Here is a 9,610-nt window from a genome sequence, read left to right as displayed (position 1 = left end):
CGAGGCTATTTTCACACTTAGCTTTTTTTTTGCCATTTTAATGCAGACGGATCCGTTCTGAACGGAGCCTCCGTCTGCATTATTATGAGCGGATCCGTTCAGAACGGATCCGCCCGAACGCTAGTGTGAAAGTAGCCTTAAAGCCAATATCCCCATCTTAAAGGGGTTATCCAAGATCTATAATGCTCCCCATATGCCCAGGCCCCTCACAGAGGTTGTACTTACCTTGCTCCCTGGCACCTGTTTCGCTTCTCTTACCGGCACAGTGCATCTCCCTGCTACTGGAGGCACATTATAGATCTTGGATAACCCCTTTAATCAACTTGTAGCACGCTGGTTTTGTCCCTGGTAGAGAAGATATCGTTTCTGGGCAGCAGATACTAGTGTATAAATACAGGGAGTGCAGAATTATTAGGCAAGTTGTATTTTTGAGGATTAATTTTATTATTGAACAACAACCATGTTCTCAATGAACCCAAAAAACTCATTAATATCAAAGCTGAATATTTTTGGAAGTAGTTTTTAGTTTTAGCTATTTTAGGGGGATATCTGTGTGTGCAGGTGACTATTACTGTGCATAATTATTAGGCAACTTAACAAAAAACAAATATATACCTATTTCAATTATTTATTTTTACCAGTGAAACCAATATAACATCTCAACATTCACAAATATACATTTCTGACATTCAAAAACAAAACAAAAACAAATCAGTGACCAATATAGCCACCTTTCTTTGCAAGGACACTCAAAAGCCTGCCATCCATGGATTCTGTCAGTGTTTTGATCTGTTCACCATCAACATTGCGTGCAGCAGCAACCACAGCCTCACAGACACTGTTCAGAGAGGTGTACTGTTTTCCCTCCTTGTAAATCTCACATTTGATGATGGACCACAGGTTCTCAATGGGGTTCAGATCAGGTGAACAAGGAGGCAATGTCATTAGATTTTCTTCTTTTATACCCTTTCTTGCCAGCCACGCTGTGGAGTACTTGGACGCGTGTGATGGAGCATTGTCCTGCATGAAAATCATGTTTTTCTTGAAGGATGCAGACTTCTTCCTGTACCACTGCTTGAAGAAGGTGTCTTCCAGAAACTGGCAGTAGGACTGGGAGTTGAGCTTGACTCCATCCTCAACCCGAAAAGGCCCCACAAGCTCATCTTTGATACCAGCCCAAACCAATACTCCACCTCCACCTTGCTGGCGTCTGAGTCGGACTGGAGCTCTCTGCCCTTTACCAATCCAGCCACGGGCCCATCCATCTGGCCCATCAAGACTCACTCTCATTTCATCAGTCCATAAAACGTTAGAAAAATCAGTCTTGAGATATTTCTTGGCCCAGTCTTGACGTTTCAGCTTGTGTGTCTTGTTCAGTGGTGGTCGTCTTTCAGCCTTTCTTACCTTGGCCATGTCTCTGAGTATTGCACACCTTGTGCTTTTGGGCACTCCAGTGATGTTGCAGCTCTGAAATATGGCCAAATTGGTGGCAAGTGGCATCTTGGCAGCTGCACGCTTGACTTTTCTCAGTTCATGGGCAGTTATTTTGCGCCTTGGTTTTTCCACACGCTTCTTGCGACCCTGTTGACTATTTTGAATGAAACGCTTGATTGTTCGATGATCACGCTTCAGAAGCTTTGCAATTTTAAGAGTGCTGCATCCCTCTGCAAGATATCTCACTATTTTTGACTTTTCTGAGCCTGTCAAGTCCTTCTTTTGACCCATTTTGCCAAAGGAAAGGAAGTTGCCTGATAATTATGCCCACCTGATATAGGGTGTTGATGTCATTAGACCACACCCCTTCTCATTACAGAGATGCACATCACCTAATATGCTTAATTGGTAGTAGGCTTTTGAGCCTATACAGCTTGGAGTAAGACAACATGCAGAAAGAGGATGATGTGGTCAAAATACTCATTTGCCTAATAATTCTGCACTCCCTGTAAATTCTGCTGCCCAGAGACAATGCAGCTGTATGAGGACAAGAGACAGGATACTATGGAGGTGATTACTGTATTTAAATGCAGAGCTTCACCTGCACTAACGAGCAGGCAATTGTCAGGAGGGATAGCTTCCTTCCCGACAAGTGTGTGCTCGATATCTGCATGTAAATGCAGCATTATCCATCTCAACCGAGATGCCGAGAATGCCTTTGGCAGAGTAGAAAGGTCCTTTATGAAGCACTGTCTAAATTCGACAACCCTCGAATTTTGGACTGTTGTCCAAATGCCAAACTGAAAGTAAATGGGATGTTGTCAAAATCATTTTAGATCACAAACGGCACCCATCAAGGATGCCCCCTCTCGCCTACCTTGTATGTTTTTGTGTGTGTAAGACAAGATAAAGGCATTAAGGGTTTCACATTAGACCATAATGAACTGCAGGTGGTCACCTCTGCAGATGACTTAAGGGCCGTTTACACTGGCTGATAATTATACAGATTATTGCTAACGAGTGTTCTTAGTGCACGGCAAAATGATCATCTACCTGCAGCAGATCCTGCTGTGTAATCACTCTGTGCTGCCGGGAAACAACGAGTCAGTGTGGGGGCGAGCTATGGCGTTAGGGACCGCTCCTCTGCATAACCATGAACAAAAAAAAAAAAAAAAAAAAAAAAAACATTTTGTTCATGATAGTGCAAACGGATCCGTTTGAAAATTGAGCCATATTGTGTCAACTTCAAACGGATCCGTCCCCATTGACTTACATTGTAAGTCTGGACGGATCCGTTTGCCTCCGCACGGCCAGGCGGACACCCGAACGCTGTAAGCAGCGTTCGGGTGTCCGCCTGCTGAGCGGAGCAGAGGCCAAACGCCACCAGACTGATGCATTCTGAGCGGATCCGCATCCACTCAGAATGCATTAGGGCTGGACGGATGCGTTCGGGGCCGCTTGTGAGAGCCTTCAAACGGAACTCACAAGCGGAGCCCCGAACGCAAGTGTGAAAGTAGCCTAATCTGAAAGGGGTTGTCTCACTTCAGTATATGGCATTTATCCTGTAGAGAAAGTTATTACAAGCCACTTACTAATCGATTGTGATTGTCCATATTGCCTTCTGCGCAGATATGAAGTGGCTGGGATATGAGCTGCTGCGGTCCCGCCAGCAGAGTTCAGCACTTTTTCCTATAGTGTGCGAGCATGACCACCGATACTGGATTGCAGAGTGGTCGGCAGCAATGGAGTCAATATGGACAATCACAATACATTAGTAAGTGTCTTGTATTATCTCTACATGATAAACGCCATTTGCCGAAGAGACACAACCCCTTTAATTTCAGACCACTTCTGTCAGACATTAAAAAATTGCTACAAGAATAGGACCTACCACAGATCTCTTGTAGATTGTAAGCCCTTACGGGCAGGGTCCTCTCTCCTTCTGTACCAGTTTGTAAATTGTCTTGTTCATGTTTAGTGCAATTGTCTGTATTATGTATGTGCACCCGTTATCATATGTACAGTGACATGGAATGAATGGCGCTTTGATAATAAAATAATAACAATTGGGGGGAAATCTGCTCAGATCTTATGCTGTCCCTTACTTAGGATTGAAGTCCCCAATGGAAAGAACTATGGGGGAGATTTATCTAAACTGGTTTAGTGGCCAATAGCAACCAATCAGATTCTAAAGATATGTAACAGGGTTGATGTTCCTGGAGGGAAACGCCAAATGGAAAAGGACTTAGGAAAACTAGAAGAATGGTCAGAACTCTGGCAACTGAAATTTAATGTGGATAAGTGCAAGATAATGCACCTGGGGCGTAAAAACCCAAGGGCAGAATATAGAATATTTGACACAGTCCTGACCTCAGTATCTGAGGAAAGGGATTAAGGAGTAATTATTTCAGAAGACTTAAAGGTGGGAAGACAATGTAATAGAGCAGCACGAAATGCCAGCAGAATGCTTGGGTGTATAGGGAGAGGTATAAGCAGTAGAAAGAGTGAAGTGCTTATGCCGCTGTACAGAACACTGGTGAGACCTCACTTGGAGTATTGTGCGCAGTACTGGAGGCCATATCTCCAGAAGGATATAGATACTCTAGAGAGAGTTCAGAGAAGAGCTACTAAACTAGTACATGGATTGCAGGATAAAACTTACCAGGAAAGGTTAAAAGACCTTAATATGTATAGCTTGGAAGAAAGAAGAGACCGAGGGGATATGATAGAAACTTTTAAATACATAAAGGGAATCAACTCGGTAAAGGAGGAGAGCATATTTAAAAGAAGAAAAACTACCACAAGAGGACACAGTTTTAAATTAGAGGGGCAAAGGTTTAAAAGTAATATAAGGAAGTATTACTTTACTGAGAGAGTAGTGGATGCATGGAATAGCCTTCCTGCAGAAGTGGTAGCTGCAAAAACAGTGAAGGAGTTTAAGCATGCATGGGATAGGCATAAGGCCATCCTTCATATAAGATAGGGCCGGGGCTATTCATAGTAATCAGTATATTGGGCAGACTAGATGGGCCAAATGGTTCTTATCTGCCGACACATTCTATGTTTCTAGCTTTCATTTTCCAAAGGAGCTCTGAAAAAATGAAAGGTGGCATCTGATTGGCTGCTATGGGCAACTAAGCCATTATTACTTTACACCAGCGCTCCCAGGCACACTCGTCGCATCTGTTTCCCGCATGGCCACTCCTGCACCTCCTTAGTATCGCGGCGCGGGTGACGCTGGGAAGCTCGTCCCCGTCGCGGTCTTCTATTGGCTGTTCCCCCCTTCCCCATTGCCGGATGTTTTGATCCACGCAATAGGGAAATGCAGCGTTGACCATGGGGGATCATGAGCGACGCGCTGCCGGGGAGTGGGGATTAGGAGGGCCTGGGCATTAGGGGGGTCATTATAGGGATCGGATAACCCCTTCAAGCTTCTTACCCAACACAAACTGAGAGGAGGCATGGCCCAGCTGGATTGACTTCTCTATTATAAAGCGACCCACCTAACCAGAATAGTAAATTGGGCCAATCGAGTACCAATTTATGGGTCTCCATGGAAGAACATCAATCTCCAGTCTTATAATATAGACTCATCAACCCTTCCTAATATTTCAAATGAAATAACCAAGACCTCACACTAACTATATGGGAAAATGTTAGGGCCCAGCTCAGCCCCCTTATTCCTCCTCTAATGAACATAGCCGTTATCCCTGAACTAAATTAACCATGCTTTGCCACAGGGTGGATTTGATTTAAATCATGATTTAAATCACTAGTCAGTCAGGCTTGATTTATATCATAGTTTTCTACATAAAGACTAATTCTTGCTGGTATAACTTATAATATGCAAGTAGATGAAGATTTTTAGAATAACAACTTTTAATATTAGTTTGATTAGGTTACTTTTCATAGGTTTGTAGAAGTTAGGATTAAGGTATTTTTCTCAACTTTGTTCATGTTATAAGATTTTTGCTGTGAAGAAGAGGCATGTGATCTCTGCTGAGTCAAATTCAGCTTTGAGAACTGCAAAAGTAAACCAAGCATCTGTGATAATATCTTGTAGGCAGAGAAACTGCCCAATAATCTTACAAAAACCTCTGGAAGAGCATGACATTGTGAATGGATTAATGGAATTTATTTACCCAAAAGATTATATACAGCCTTATTCTACATAATTAAAAAACTAATCTTTTTTTCATGATGGAATAACCTTTGGATGGTAATATATTTTCCTCAAAAAGCATTTTATTTAAAAAATCTGATTTAAATAAAAATAAAAAATCTGATTTGTTTAATAATTATTTTTTTTAATCATTGATTTTTATCCACCCTGCTTTGCCAGGACTGGGCTGAAGTTTTCTCCTTTTCAAACTCCATCGCTATTTAGCTCTCTCAGGCCTCTTGCACACGGCCGTATGGCTTTTTCAGTATTTTGCGGTCTGCAGAAAACGGATTCGCAAAAAATACGGATGACTTCCGTGTGCATTCCGTTTTTTTGCAGAACGGAACAGCTGGCCCCTGATAGAACAGTACTATCCTTGTCCGTTATGTGGACAATAATAGGACATGCTCTATCTTTGAACTGAACATAAAAACGGAAACAGAAGGCATACGGAGTACCTTCCATTTTCTTTTTGCGGATCCATTGAAATGAATGGTTCGTATATGGAATTCAAAAAATGGAACGTAAACAGAAAAAGAAAACGTTGGTGTGCAAGAGGCCGAACTCGTGAAGACCCATTGGATCACACAGACTTTTTTTTTCTCTCTCAATATCCATCATCGTCGTAAATCACATATCTCCTTATAGAGCTCAAGTAGAAGTCATTTCAACAACTCAAAGCCACCAAACACCCCACTAAGCCTCTCTTACCACGAGTCTATAATGTGCGCCAACAGGGGGAAATCTCTTTCTGAAACGCATACTCGGTTATTGTTCAGATACTCTCAAGGTGTTTCACTTTGTATTAGGGTCCATTCACATGTCTGCAAGTGTTTTTGCGGTCCACAAAACATGGACACCGGCCATGTGCGTTCCGCATTTTGCAGACCGAACATGGCCGGCCCTGTGATAGAAATGCCTATTCTTGTCTGTGGCTGCGGACAAGAATAGGACATGCTCTATCTTTTTTGCGGGTCCGCGGAATGGAACTACAGATGTGGACAGCACACGCTATGCTGTCCGCATCTTTTGCGGCCCCATTGAAATGAATAGGTCCGCAAGATGCTGACCCATTCCTACGGACGTGTAAATGGACTCTTATTCACCTGCTCAATCCCCTGTAGCTTCAGTAACACCAATCTGGTGGTCCCCGTTGGTCTCTGCAGCAAGAACTTCACCGGTGCAGCCAATCACTGGCCTCAGCGGGAATGCTAACATGTATGCCATGTGACCCCTGCAGCCATTTAAATGAATGGAATGTGCGCGGTGTAGGTGCGGCCATTGCTCTATTCACTATGGCACTGCTGGAGATAGCCAGGACAGCACTCTGGTATTTTTGGCAGTCCCACACAAATTAATGGAGGTGCGGCTGCTCTTCACTCACTTTGTGGGGTCCCATGCTGGAGAAAGGTGCGAGTCCCAATAGCTTCCGGATTTGCCACCAATGTCTCAGATGAGACAACCCTTTTAACTTTGTCTACATGATAAATGCCATTTGCTGAAGTGAGACAACCCCTTTAAGACATGGTTGTCCTGGCTTCAAGCAACTCTTTAAACATAGATTGCTCGGATTTGGCTTTCTCAATAAATGCTTTCTTCTTTTCCTATGAAAATATATATGACTCCAGAACCTCATTGTAATCAACTATCTGTACATTACCAATGAAACAAATGTCATTGTGGTCATGTGACTCTCTTTTTACTTTCCACCCCACCTCCCCGTACGCCGCTCATCCATCCTAATTTCACTTTTCTAATAAAAAATGTATGCGCTTGTTTTATCTTGATGTTTCTGTTCATCTTTGTACATGCAAGATCTACTCTATGTTAGAAAAGGGTCATGAGCTAACGATATGTTCTTGAAAACCTAATAAAACCCATATGAACAAAAAATATATCGCTCTCATTCATAATGCAACAGTCCATCCCTGGTGGATCAGTCCATGACCATCGTACGCCTTCAAAGCACCTTTATGGTGGCCGGAAAGTACCCCTAGCGACGTTCCAGCTCATGCATGAGGCTTCAGAAAGGCCCGTGCTTGAGCATAATGTTTTTCCTGCCACAGTAAAGGAGTTTGCGGTGCTGACCTGGCTCACAAATTCCCTGGATCTTAATCCGATCAAGCATCTGTAGGATCTTCTGGAAAAACTAGTCTAATCCATGGAGGCCCCACCTCACAATTCACAAGACTTAGGCCTCTTGCACACAAACGTTGTGTGCCCGTGGCCGTATTGTGGCGCGCATACGGCGGGTCTGCAATACACGGGCACCGGCCAGTGTGCACTCCGCATCATGGAGGTGGACCCTTTCACTTGAATGGGTCTGCAATCACAGAGATGCGGAACGGAAGCACAGATCGGAACCCCACGAAAGCACTACGGAGTGCTTCCGGGGTATTTCTGTCCGTGCCTCTGCACCACTCGATTGTTCTATTTTTTTTTAAGGTACGGACGGATCACGGACCCATTAAAGTAGAATAGGTCTCGATAGGTCCCGGCCACCACACGGACGTTGCCGGGGGATCGCAAAGTTCGGTCCCCAATGCAAGGAACGGATGCACATTAGTGTGCAAGAGGCCTTAAAGGATCTGCTGCGAAGATCTTGATGCCAGAGGACACTTTCAAAGGTCTTGTGGTATCCATCCCTCAACGGCTCAAAGCTATTTTGATGGAGGATGTAGGAGGATCTACACAATATCAGAAAGTTGGTTTTTTATCAGAGGTGGACTAGCCATACACCCTACAGGGAAATTTCCTAGTGGCAGATACCCAGGGGGCTACCTGAGCCTTCCTCACGGCTGCCGTCTGGATACACAGTGATCTCATGCTCTCAGTAGTAATAAATGGTAGGAGCATCAGGTACTTATGGACTTGACCAGCGGCCGCAGGTGCCCTCATGAATTCAGCTGTATCGCCATCCTCAGGACTATGATATGGGGGGGTGCAGTACTTTGTGCTGCTCTGTAGTATTTGGTTCTACTGAGGTCTACTTGTGTTAACCTCGCCTTTTACCAGTGGATGTGCGCTTGCGCAGAGCCGCACACACCCTCCTCCAGCTGGCAGAACACCGGAAAAGAACTGATCAGGATTATCCCCATGCATTCCGAATGGAGAGAAATCCGTTCAGGATGCATCAGGATGTCTTCAGTTCAGTCACTGAACGGCGTTTTGGACGGAGGAAATACCGGAGCCCGATGCGTAGCGAGCAAAGCGCGCCGGCGAGGGTACAAATTAATGTAGATTACGGGCTTGCGGCGTTCTGCCAAATTACTATACTTTAGCCGAATGCACTTGCGCAGCGCGCACACCCCCTCCTCCAGCTGATTCCACCGCGTCCACGTGACTTCCGGTGCAGCTACATCACTTCCGGGTATAGACTTTTGTCCGGGTATAGAAAAATGGCAGAACACCGGATCTGGCATTAAAAATACTGCAATGCTGGATCCGTCCTTCCGGGTAAAAATGTGAAAAATATATATAAGGATCTGTTCTTGCAATGCATTTGTAATACTGATCCTCATCCCGATCCGTCTCCAAATGCTGTCCGGTTGCATGCAGATTGCCGGATCACTATAAACCCCTCCCATCTCTAATACCCATACACACGCGTGTTGATTCACATGATCTGCTTCTCATAGACCGGGGGTCGGCAGCCTTTGGAGCGCCAGCTGCTGTGAAACTACAACTCCCAGCAGGCACACCTGCTCTGAGGGGCTTGTTACTCCCATAGAAGTGAGAGGAGGATTTGGGGAGTCGTAGTTTCAGAGGTTGCTGATCTGTGCCATAGAGCCAGGTGCCAGCTGACATCTAGTTGGGGGGGTGACCCTCTTCTAATGCCAATCCATAAAGGAGAACTCCTACACAATACCAGTGACTACCAGCTTCTTCCATGACCAATATACCGTCCAATCACTGGTTTCCAGGATTTTGTCATCAGGCGCCCCCTATAAACAGGGAAAGAACACAGCAAGCCGAGCCACCATTACAGATTCGTGGAGCCTGTCAGCTCTAACC

Source organism: Bufo gargarizans, chromosome 2, assembly GCF_014858855.1.
Source record: "Bufo gargarizans isolate SCDJY-AF-19 chromosome 2, ASM1485885v1, whole genome shotgun sequence".
Classification (NCBI taxonomy): Eukaryota; Metazoa; Chordata; class Amphibia; order Anura; family Bufonidae; genus Bufo; species Bufo gargarizans.
Note: the sequence above shows the minus strand (reverse complement) of the source record.